Genomic DNA, 13,203 nt, shown 5'->3' on the forward strand with positions numbered 1-13,203 from the left:
GTAAATGAATAGTTAAAAATCTGAATTCCATCTGAATCCATTTCTATTTTGGAGTATCCTTATCCCGTTAGGAAATAACCAACGATCTCATCCCATCTATATTCGACCCGTTTGCATCCTTTTATACATGTACAAGTGATTTTTTTTTTTTTTTTTTTTTTTTGAGGTAAAGGTACAAGAGGATTCGGTTTCAATAAATTTACAATGACACTTAATATTACAGATATAAATACCTCTTTTGTTTTTTATTTTTCTTTTATAGGTAGGGTTCAGAGTGATGAAACAAGAAGGATGGGGTTTGCATTGTGCAACTAAAAATTAAGTACGTGGATGACCACTGTGCTTGGATTAGTATAGGTGATCCCTATTGCCTCGGAAAGTGAAGTGACATGAGGTATGACCCCATACTGAATCCTCCTCTCTTATGTTTGTGGATTGTGACTTTTTTTGCTAAGAAGGTGTGGACCAGCTTTGCGGACTGTTTTGGTGTTTATTTGCAAATTCATTATTTAATCCGTTATGTTCTCAGACGGTGGGAACGTAAAGAATATAATTCTTTCCCTGCATGGAGCTTGGCTTGCAGGTTTGATGTTTATGTCCGATGGTGGAAATATAAGAGTATAATTCTTTCCGAAGGTCGGGATTGCTACCTCCCTAATTCTTTGTCCTTGGTCCTCTTAGGTTATGTTTGGTAGCCAAGAGAAGAAAAGAAAGGAAAAAAGAATCTAGAAAAGAAAGGAAAAGAAAAAAGAATCGAAGAAAATAAATGAAATTGTGAGAAAATAAAAAAAAGTATGTATATGTAGTTATCATTAGAGGAGAAGCAAAGAAAATAAGAGAAAAGCTTTTATATTTTCTCGATCATGTTTTCTTGTGTTTTTGGAAAGATTTTTTTTTTTTTTCTTTCTTTGGAGCAAAAGAAAACTTCACAATTCTCAAGGGGAATTTTAAAATTAAAAAACTGAATCTTCTCTTGGATGAGGACATACCAAGCACAAAGAGAAAATTTTAAATTTTTGTACTTCTTTCTTTTCTTTGCTGGGCTTTGTAGCCTGCAGATTGCTGGTGTTCTCCTTTATTAAGTGTACCAAGTCTTATGTACTCTAGCAGTAGTGGGTGAATCAAGGGATGGAGCTAGTTCAAAAGGGAAGTCAGCTCCAGAGATGAAAGATCAAGTCAGTAAGTTCAACTATTCCCACCTCCTGAGAGAGACAAGCTACCTTTAGCTAGGAGCCTCTTTTCCTTCTTCCCAGCTCCCCAAAAACAATATTCGACTTGCATGTGCATATAGCTAGCAATCCTTCTGATCCAGTAATAGTAGTTGTTCGAAAGGGGATAGCATGCCTAAAGCTAATTGGATTTGTAGTCTGATGTGATAACTGTCCTAGGGAAATAGGAAGTGGTGGTACGCCTCTGTAGTAGTGCTGGAAGTGTGACAACACTGTAGAGCGAGTGGCTCTTCTAGGCGGGCAGCTATGTGACAACACTCCAGAGAAAGCTGCGATTTAGTGTAACATGCTATGGTCTCAACGCCCTTACGAGGTAGTGATGAGTTTCACGCGCTCTAAGCTCGGCCTCACATGGTAAGGAAGATTGGCTGGAATCCAAGCGGTACCACCCACCCTACCCTACCACCTATAGGCGGCCGTTCGTCCTATAGCAACCCGAAAAGGAACTACTATATTCTTGGAATTGATTCTAATCAAGGTAGTGTATAGGATGCATCTAAATTCGCGTATTGAACCACAATCTCTGCTGCTAGCTTTGCACAAGGAGAGGAAGCGAAATCTGGTTTTTTATCCCTTGCTTGAACCGCGGACTTTAAACTATTTGTGTGTGGGAGAAAGAAAACTAAAAGGAGAGAAGAATTCATCCACCAAGTGGGACAGAGTGCAACCCCCAAGCAATGTTCAGTTCTTTTTTCTTTAATTGAGGGGGCTTGTCAGGGCCGCTGAATCTATTGAATCTCCCTTCTTCCATGGACAGGTGATTCAGTGCTTGATTCGCCACTTCTCCTGCTTTTAGCGGTTCAATGGACAGCTGTTGACAACAATTGACGAGTGAGGCGAGGGGCTTATTCCTCTCAATAGACGAGGGCTTGAGTCCCCTACGGCTAGTACAATGCACAAGTAGCATGCTCAAATGTGGCTAAAGATCGCCATCTATAAAGATTGCTATGGACGAAGGACACTGACACTAATAATGGAATATTTAAGATTACCCTACTTCCAAGCGGACAGAGACCTAAATTTTCATTAGATTCATTCATAAGCTTGCTTTGTTGCAGAAAAATGATCAGACAATAGACAAGGCAGTGGAGGAAGATTAGTGCAAGGTAGAGCGGATGAGAGTGAAGCAACAAAGGACGGAAGGCAGGCAGCGAGAGGTAGCACAACGTAAGGGAAAGAGGGAGGTTTGCTTGGGATGGACAGTCACTGATACAGGTTCTATTCCACTTCTCTAAAAATTGTTTCTTTTCTTTGTCGAGAAAAGATCAGAGGAGGTACTACGATCAATGAACTATTGATTTGAAAGCGTAATCCAGGCTAATATGTCAAAGCGGTCATCTGCAGCAAAGGTTTCTGTAACTGTGGAAAAGGTTGTGCCACCGATAGAACAAAGATTTTTATAAATATAATTTGACCTTCCATCGGTCGAGGGCGTCCTTATAGCGAGATGACACCAAAGCATCTCTTATGATGATGTCATTGCCAAGAAGAGCATAACGCCGAAACACCTGTCTCAATTTCAATTAGCGAGACAACCACGAGAACGAAACCCCGTGGCTAGAGAGAAAAGTTCAACCGATAGGAAATGTCACTCTGGTCATTAGCTTATCTTGTCTCTGATGGTCCCATCTTTCCTATCAGGTAGCAATCCCACCTGCCATTAAGTCTAACACTTTCAGGTGACCGGTTTCATCTAAGGATTAGGAAAGAAATGGCAGAGAAATCAACCTCTCGGATGTTGTCTTCCTTCATTCTCTTCTCTTGGGGCAGAATGCAAGGAAGGGGGAAGAAGAGATTGATTCTAAAGTTCAGGATTCTAATTCAAAGGCAGTAGGAGTCCCGGCCAGAGGAGGTCCTTCAAGATGTTCGTTCACCCCTCGACCCAGGATTTGCTGCGATAGACATATTTAACCGGGTGTCGAAATCCTAAATCAAGAAAGGGGTGCATCGGTAAAGACATTATAGTTAGTTGTTCAGGACAAGTGGCATCAATTCTTTGCCTTAGGGCAATTAGCCCAGTCTTTGAGAAAGTTGCACGATTGACGCGGAGAAGCAGGAAACCCCCTAGATCTGATTGAACTATGCAAGAGGATGAACAAAAAAAAGGAAAGAGCTTGCCAAAGAATACAACGGAAAGAAGAAGAGTCATTAAGAGAAGGGGAACTATTTACAAGGTAGCTTGCTTACTTAGTGCTTGTGCTAAGGAAGGGATTTGTGTACTAATTGCTGCCTACCTCTTTGCCAGCCCAATCTCAATCCCCCAGTGCCCGTGGCTTGGCCCCACTTCTAGGACAGATTGCACTTGATCTGACTCTGGAAATTCTTTTCTTCTCTTGGCTATCAGACATAACCTTAATCGTGGAATTATTTTTTCGTCCCTAGGTTCTATGGAGAGCAATTTTATCCAAGCATACACAAATATACACAAATGTTAATCATGTAATCTTTTTCTTTTCATTTTTATACAATTTTTTGTTACCTTTAGGTGGAAAAAAATAAAAAACTAAATTTGAAATGCTTTATGGTTGCTTAAATAGTCAAGTGATCAGATAATGGCTACACAAGTTTTCACTTCAGTATTGATTTGATTGCAATTTCCTTCCCTTTATTCCCTTACAACCAAACACAGCCAAGATGGAGGGGGACTAAATTGAATGAAAATATCAAATCAGCAAGCTATGCATTCAATTAAGGGTGTCAACCGGTTGGGCTCAGTCAGGCTTGTCGGCCTTTTGGCTTGCACCATGGTTGCCCATTTACGCAACCTAGTGGGCTCATCAGATTCAGAGCTTTAATGAGGTTTCTACTAATCAGGCTAATTGGGTCTTAAACAAGCTAACACACCATTAAATCTTGTTCTCCTTGCAACCAAACACAACCAAGATGTGGGAGGTGGGAGGTGGGAGGTGGGAGGTGGGAGGTGGGAGGTGGGGGGGGGGGTGGAGCACCAAATTGAATGTAAATATTAAATCAGCAAGCCATACATCCAATTAGTGGTGTCAACTAATTGGGCTTGGTCAGGCTTGTCGGGCCTTGTGGCTTGCACTGTGACTGCCCATTTATGCAACCTGGCGGGATCAATCGGCTTCCGAGCTTTAATCAAGCTTCTACTAACAAGCTAACACATCGTTAAAGTCTTAAATAGGCTTTAATTGTCTTGGGTTTAAAAAAATAAATAATATATATAATTTATGAAAAAATGTACACATAATCACATACAATAATTGATATAAATATTAATATATATCTAGTTTTTAAAAGGTCAGGCTAGTAGGTCGGCTTATCCCGTGCATCAGGAACGACTGATTATAAAAGGCTAGGACTCGGTCAAGCCTGAAAATGACACCCCTATATGCTACATTTGTTAGAGCAAACACTAAGAAATATGAAAATATATAGACAATAGATCCGCACAACATAGAGATTTAACGAGGTTCACACACCGGTGTGGTGTGCTATGTCTTCAGGCGAAGAAGAAAATGTTTCACTATGCAGAAGAGAGATTAAACCCAAGCAGTGGCGAGAAAACTCACCCTGAAACCCTCGCTCGAAAAACCCCCAAAATACAATGACTTTCTCAACAAGACAACACTACATTATATACTCAAAGTCGCGGGTCAACCCATCTGGTCGTGGTCAATCCGGTCGAACCATACTGCGAGGGGCGTAGCCCCCGCACCCCTATAGGAGATCAATGTTGGGATTCGGGCTAGGGCCAAAAATTTCCCATTTGGGTTGCCACCGAAATATGTCAGAGATGGTCAATCTTCAAAACGGGTCAAGAATTCGAGACAAAATTAACAACATCCAATTGTACGAGGCCTCTACATAATGGTTAAGAAGCTATTTATTTAATAAGATTAAAGAGAAGTACACGGAAGCGATTCCTTTATTTACAAATGGAAGTGTAGTATCACGATGATGAATATCATAGAAGCACATACAACTACATGATTTTTTGTGGTGATTAATTATACGATTTTTTTCCAATGGGTCTTGGCATAGTGAATGAAAGTTTGGCGCTCTATAACACCATCAATTAAATGGTTGCCGTTGCGATCACTAACATGCATTGCACGCCCAGCTTTGAGGCCAGCGAACCAGTAGCCACGATCCTTCAGCCCTTTCTTTAGCTCCTCCCTACTTATGTGGTCGTCATGGTTTGTGTCGATCATCTCCATCCACTTCTCTATCGCCTTATCCTCAGAAACTTCATGTGTACTATGATTCGACATCTTCTTCTTCTTGTTGTTGTCAGATCTCACAGTAGAGCTAGAGGAGATTTATAAGGCTCCAGCCTCCAGGCCCAGACATACTTGCCCTGTTGAGCATCTATTCCAATTGAAGTTGGTGAAGCATATTGGTCACATGGCCGGCCAGTCTTATAGAGTTCAAATATTGGAAGAGGTTCAACAGCTCCAATGCCTAGAAAAGAGACTTCATAGAACTCAAAGATTGTTCGTAGGCAGTCTTGCGAATCATGCTCTCTATTTTCTACCAAATATGCTCTCATCGTGGAAAATTTTTTATTTTATTTATTTATTTGGGAAAAAAGTTGGGTATCGCGGGCGGCATATCTATCCCTCTCCTTTTTTTTTTTTTTTTTTTTTTTTTTTTTTTTTTTTGTTCAAACCCCTAACAGTCAAAGAGAATATGTTCTCCCGTAATTATATGACCATAGTAGGGACAAGTTTGGGTGGTGGGATCAATAATTGTTGGTCTGAAAGAAGCATCCTCTAAAGGTTAGTAGATGCCACCCCATCAAAGTATGTTTTTAACTTAAAGCAAAAAAAACAGGGAATCGGGGTTCATTAAAGCGGAAGAGAATAAATTGTTTGGGTTTAGTTTTCTTTTTCGGGTAAAGGACTAGGGCTACTTAAGGGCTAGATAAGGGACCCACGAGGCTAGAGAATTCAGAGTCCAGACTCATCCAATTTTATTTATTTTTTATTTTTATTTTTTTTATTTTTTGTTTACATTCTATAGAACTGATCAAATGGACTTTACTCGCACACAAGAAGAGAGGGGGATGAGTGGGAGTGGGAGTGGGGAGTGGGGGGGGGGGGGGAAATGCGTGTGAGTAACCAAGGCGCTATGCATTAGATTCACAATCCAAACTCTCCCACAAGGGACCATTAGGATACACTTATTACTAACTATTAATCTCCTTATTATTATACCAAGAAATGTGGGGTATAGCTAGAGCCCATCTACCTAATCACTAGCCACTCAGTAATAAGTTCATCCCTGATCTCTTCAAACTTAACTGGGTCTAAACATGGACATTGTCTAGTACAACTGTTTGCAGTAGGAGTTGAGCCTTAGCTTGCTAGGGCTCATGGTATCAACTCTCTAACACTATAAATTGGGTGCCCCTTGGGCCCTTGGGGTGTCTAATCCATCTCCGGGCCACCATAGTTGTGCGCTCACCTGGAAAATAAAATAATTGGGTCTAAAATTTTAATTATCAAAAAATTAAATAAAAAATAAAGGAGAAAAAAAAATGGTAACAATTTTGTGCTCTTGCCCCAGACACAAAAGTGGCAAAATGACCACCCTATTCAATCTTGTTGGATGCCTTGATGCACGCTCCCATTGACCCCATGATGGCGTTGGGGTAACGCAACCAGGTAGCTAGCGTCTCTCTCCCAAAAAATGAAATTTAGTATATATTGGCTTCTTTTCTTTATGTGGTGGCCCTATAAGAGTTGGGAATTGAAGAACAACGCATATGTAATCATCCATTACTTATCCATAAGATTTTGAAAATTAGAATCGGTATGGGATCGGTGTCCATCATAGTCAAATCATCTTGAAATGGGTAGGAATCAATCAGAATCGATTGGACTCGCTCCAGCTTATCCTAACTTATAAGTTAAACTCAGTATATACTTAGAATCAGAGTTGATCTGATTTGTGATCTGGCCATCGGCCGGACTCACTTGAACTTAGGCCAAACTCAGTATAAAAAACATAGAATATGAGTTAAATCAGTTTTTTCCATTGGCGAAACTCTGCATAACTCGGTTGGATTTGGTACACATAGAATATGGATTAGTCAGAATCGATCGACCTTGATCGATTCCAAGTTTTAAAATCCTTTTCATCCAAAATTCACAGAAATGGATCCAGGCAAGGCCTTGGACCTTTATATCTAACAGCCCAAACAATCTGATCCAAAGCCCACTCCATTATCATACAAGCAATGGTGTCATTAGGATTCTTATCTTAACTCCATATATGTTGCGTCTAAGGTTTAAATTAGTGAAACCATCAAGGAAGTATTGTTTATATATGAATAGGGGAGGCTATGCCTATAGATGATCATTTTTGCATCAGACCTATAAAATTATCTTAGCTTTAAGTTCTCTTGAAAAAAATAAAAAAGCATCCCCAATGGACACAGCCTTACCTCTATTTTTCGAAGATGTTATTTCTCAATTCAAATCAATCACAATAAGTCATAATGGAACAACCTTATTGTTTTGCCGAGGCCCTTCCTGCACTATGTACTTTTTATGTCTCATATAAGAAGGAGCCTCTAAAATTCAACAAAAAGGGACTTGATGATCTTTAATATCAGTTAGTCAACGGCAGGTCAAGTGATAAGGTCGGTCTTACCACGCTTGTGTGGATCAGTGGATGAACAAGGCCCTGAGAAAGAAGAAAGGTTGATGCTTCTATATACCTCCCTTGGCCCTTAAGCCTCTCTCTCTCTCTCTCTCTCAAATGGGAAAGGAGGGTGGTTGGTTAAAGATCGAATAATCTGAGAAGCATATACAAAAATCTATAATAGATTTGTATTTGGGAATCATTCAACTAACCAAACAGGAAGACCTGGTAGATTTGAGACTGGGTACTAACTAATATATGCCACTGGAAGCTTAGTAATTAGCTTAAGGGATAAGAGAGAGATAAGTTCGAATAAAGGCAACCATTCTCATCTTCTTGCATGTAGACTAAACACTAGTCCTGTACCTTTGCCTCTAGAAACATTTTTTTCCTTAATAGAGAAGAGGAATCTGAAATCTCTCCCCAGTCCCAAAAATTTGATGAGGTGTGGGTTCCGTCCCACGTGGGTACCATCCATGGTGCAGGACCCAACTCTGGCAAATACGGACCCACACCTCATTGATAGTGGATCTCACGTGGAGGACCGTCCCCACATGGGGGGAGAATCCAGACTCCAAAACAAGTCTAATAGTTAAAGCCAAAAGTATAAAGTGAGTCCTACCCTTAAAAATGCAATCGATTTCACTTCCTCTCCTTATACTACCTTGTACTTGTAGCTTCCCATGGCTCATCATTGATTACTTCCATTGTGAGTCCTTTCACAGGTCATAACATGCCTCATCTTATTCTCCACCAGCATCGGGCCCATCCTGCTCCCACAGAGCCTCCACAGAAGTTCTGGGAGTGGATTAAGAGCATAGACAGCAATGGGGATGGTTTGATAAGCAGGAAAGAGCTGGAAGAAGCTCTAAGGAACCTTGGCTTGAGATGGTGCGGCTGGAAAGCTTGGTTTGCAGTTAATAAAGCCGATGTCAATAGGGATGGATACATCAGTGGAGAGCAGGAGTTGAAGGAGATCTACTACTGTATTCAAAAGTGGGGAATCACTTTTCCTTAGATCTATCTACATATTATTTGCTTAGTACCTGTATGGTCTTTCTGTTATCTATGTAGGTTTCCTTATTTAGTGAAGTAACCAAATCTGTTTCCTGTAGTGAAGGAAACAGATTCTAAATGAACTCATATATTGTCTCATGTTCTGTGTTATTGTTATTATTGGTGTAATAGGTTTTCTATAATTAGATTCCCACAACTGAACTCCGCAACTACTACTCTCTTCTTTGATAATTTCTCCAGCAGCCATGTTGTTAGTGGAAATGGAAATTTTTTTTTGTCCAATAAGATAGTGCAAATGGAATTTTTTTTTTTTGGGTAAATAGCAAATGGAATTTGCCAAGTGATAAAGCTTTGAAAATTCAAGACTAAGGAAAAGTGCACTACAGTTGTCAAAGTAACCATAGGTATGGAAGTACATACATTCAAGAAAGTATATTTTATTGAAGGGACAAAGTTTTCTATCCAAAAGTGGTCCCTGTGTCACAGACATAGGGGGCATGCATTGACACCCGTGTTTGGGTGAAGCGGCTGCTCTCGAATAGAAAACACTTACCCTTTATTGAATTAGACTATGTTTGGTTAATCCCCATCGTTTTCTTAATATCTAACAGTCAGAAATGGCATCACCCTTCCTTTAATTTTTTATTTCCATTTGTATCTTTTAGTTTATTTAACAAGAATGTTGGGGCATAAATGAGGGAGAAGAAGAATCTAGCCATGTGATGGATTTAACAAGTTGGATTGTCCCACTTTAGATTGTTGAATCATGTTATTAGAATGGAACCCACCTAGAAATATGGATATGTGATGCCAAATTGGAAGAACTCAACCTTATAAATCGGCGTACAAGGTCTAGAATCCTAAGACCATATAAACCCACATCAAGTCTCTTTTGAAATCAATGTCGGATTAGCCCCCATATGATTGAAATGGGATAGTAACATGTCACCATGCTTCCAAAACCTGACGTTCAAGGTGACGCCCTCCGGATCAAGCAGCACTTTCTAAGCGACTCCACTTTGCTTCAAGGTTTCTACCCAGTGATAGGCAGCCATTTCCTAGAGGCTTCACTCTGGCACCAGGTGGCCCCTTGCTCACGAGGGTTGTGCTAACGATTGGCTTCTCTATTGACACTTGATAATTACAAGGCCATGGTTGGAGAGATTATAGGGAAATATACAAAAGAGATACAGGAGGGGAGATACAAAAAAAACAGAGATAAAACTTTGGGGATAATTGGCATTATAGATGAAGCTATTGCATCTTGGCTTTATAGAGGAAGTCGTGTCTCCTACTCAAATAGAGAAAATATAAGATTTCGAAGATATTTCATTCATCCCACACTCCTTTTGTCATTCCTATTAAATATGAAAGGATAATAGTTACAAAATAGTTACAATCTCTTACTACACGTATTCCACTTGTCTAATAACTACCTATTTTAACAATTAATATCTCCTACATAACAGATAATTCTTAAACAACAACATTCTCATCTCCGAAGTAACTATTTCCGCCCATATGTGAACATATATAGCAATATGGCTACAGTAAAAGAAATATCAACCCCATGTCTATGAGGGAAATTAGCAAGCATATATTTAAGGCAAAAGGTTTTCTCTCTTCAGCATTTTAGGGTCAAATGACATGGTTGAACAGATTTTCTCCTCACCATGGGTGAAGTAAAACTCTGTTCTATACTTGATGCTTACATTCCTAACATTCCGTTGCCTAAGCTCAAAGGCAAGAAAAATACTATGCGATGCAGATTCTATCCGGCCAATCCAATGGTAGTGTTGTATTGACAAGAAGATCATTTGCATCCACTAACAGTTTTTAAACTCTTTACATAAAGTTACTTTAGGAAGTATATTCTTCCACAATTATTTGATTTGAAGGATCATCTCATTTTTATAGGGCAAAAGCTTCAAAAATCTATCAACAATAAAGCGAATTGAAATATCACTCGTGTAGGGCTGGTAACTACTTTGCATTATAGTTGTAACTGAGTCATCTATCTTAGCTTGTAAATGATGCAGCCATCTCAGCTTGTCTTGATTAATCAAGAACGAAATCTTAGATGCTTTGATGTGGTTTTGCCCTGCAGGGTTGCATTATTGCATGCAATCACAAAAATTTTGACTCACCCTCAAAAGCAGACAGAATATGAGGGGGAAAACACTATTCTTGGATCATTTGTCTATTTTTTGTTTATTTTTAATTTCTCTTCATCTTTCCTCTAGTTCGAACTAGGCCTAAGATTTCATTCCATGGCTTGGATTAACAAATGGGAAGTGGAAGATTGAACTACTTGTCCATTAAGTTTAAATACTTGGGAATAGAGATAACTAATTAATATCTAGGGCCCAAGTATTCTAACTTTGAATAAAGGCTGCTATAATGACCACAAAACTAAATAAAGCTTCCTATGCTCCCCCATAAAGAAAAGAAGCACTCCTTTTGGGTCTATAAAAGAACATGTGCTGTCCCCCTCTTTGGAGTATGACCCACTCTTTATTTCTTCTTCAGTTGTCCATCTTTAATCCTACCACATCTCATATACACTTATAATCAATCCCTGATAACACATGATGCTCTATGGGTGTAAGTTTGGCCCTAACAACCTGAATTCTCCCTGGCCCGCCCTGAGCCCGAGCCTATATATCTAAGTCGGTTATGAGAGTCAACCCGGCCCAGCCCGACCTAACCCTAACTAAGGTTGGGCTGGGCCTAGGTTCAGCCCGGCCCGATTTTAACCCTGATCTATTATTGTGTTTAGTAATAGTGTTTCCTTTCCCCTAGGCTCACATCATGTGTTACACAAGCTGTCTGAATCCACATCATGTATTATACAAGCCATATACTCTTACCTATTGAGCTAAGATGACCAAATAGCCAAACTATTTCCCCCTTTTCTTTATGTAGGCTCCATCTTTGTGTCTCTTATCATGTATTGTTATGAACTTTAGTTACAATAGCAATCATGAAGAATTGGACCAAAATTTGGTATGTCCAGTTTTTGGGAGATGTGGTGATGTCAGGGGATTAAAATGTCTATCTTATAACCAAATTGACAACTTGCTTGCTGCAAATTTGTGGATTTAGGGTGGAAAATGGCTAGTCATAGTCTTAACATCTCCCCACACCCCTTTGATAAGTATAGACTTTTGCAGGGAAAAAAAAATACAGGACCAGCCAACGTCAGCCTGGCCCAACCATGAGCCCTGTCTTAGGCTTGAGCGTGAACCCGATAGGATTGGGTTGGGCCTGAGTTGAGTTTTGGGGACCTAGGGTTCAGTTAGGGTTTTAAGAAACCCGGCCCTTTTTCACCTTACCATGCACCGTCTTATTGTTATCCCCATGACTTCTGACAAATTTAGAGAGTGGATGAAGTGTATTGATACCGATGGGGCTAGCCGGATTAGTAGGAAAGAGTTGAAACAAGTGTTGTGGAGTCTCAACTTGTGATTTTGTAGATGGAAATGTTGGGTTTGTGGGCTTCACTAACCCAGGTGATCCATTGGGCCCATAGTGATTAGGCCCACTCACATGGGATAAGCCTAACCCAATATATTGTGGAAATGGATTAGGGTTAAGGATCTACTATATATAGTCTCTATGGTCCATACAGTCAACACTATGTGAAAACATAGTTTCACCTACAAAAACTGTGCAAGGATCCAGAGTGGGAAACTATAGAAGTCCAAGAGGGAGGACTTGTTGCAAGAACATCATTCATCCCGAGCATGTTCGTCATCGACACACCGAGGTGCAAGATATACATTTTATCTCTCCATGATTTCGATTTGATCATTTTTTTTTCTCTGTGTGGATTCCTCCATTAGAGTTTCGGACATGAACCCAAGGATATATTCTAACAAGAAAGCCTGTGTTGTAATGGCTCAAACCAATCTCGACCAGAATGGATACATCAGTGAAGACTTGAAAATGGAGGAGCTCCTCAACTTTATGCGAAGGCAATGTGGAATCATGTTTCTTAGAGCTTAATTAAATACTATGAGTTGTAATATTGTAGTTAATAATCTTTTTGTAGTTTAGTCCTACTGGAACTGAGATCTCAATGAGGTCTCTTTTTCTATATCTTTTATAATCTAGTCCTACTTGTTGACATCTAAGGTGTCTCTTTACAGTCATATTCTACTCTCATCTATCCTTGTATTGTTCATAAAGGTGACTGCGTCTTCTTCTTCCTAAGGAGGCCAGAAATGATAAGTGGCCCCATCTTCTTCCTATTCTTCTCATGAATGTTGAGGTTCTTCAGGGGGCCACCTCTACCATGTGTGCTATTAGTATGTTTTCCAAAAAGGAAATGAAAGTAACAAAG

The sequence above is a fragment of the Macadamia integrifolia genome, chromosome 14, assembly GCF_013358625.1.
Source record: "Macadamia integrifolia cultivar HAES 741 chromosome 14, SCU_Mint_v3, whole genome shotgun sequence".
Taxonomy (NCBI): domain Eukaryota; kingdom Viridiplantae; phylum Streptophyta; class Magnoliopsida; order Proteales; family Proteaceae; genus Macadamia; species Macadamia integrifolia.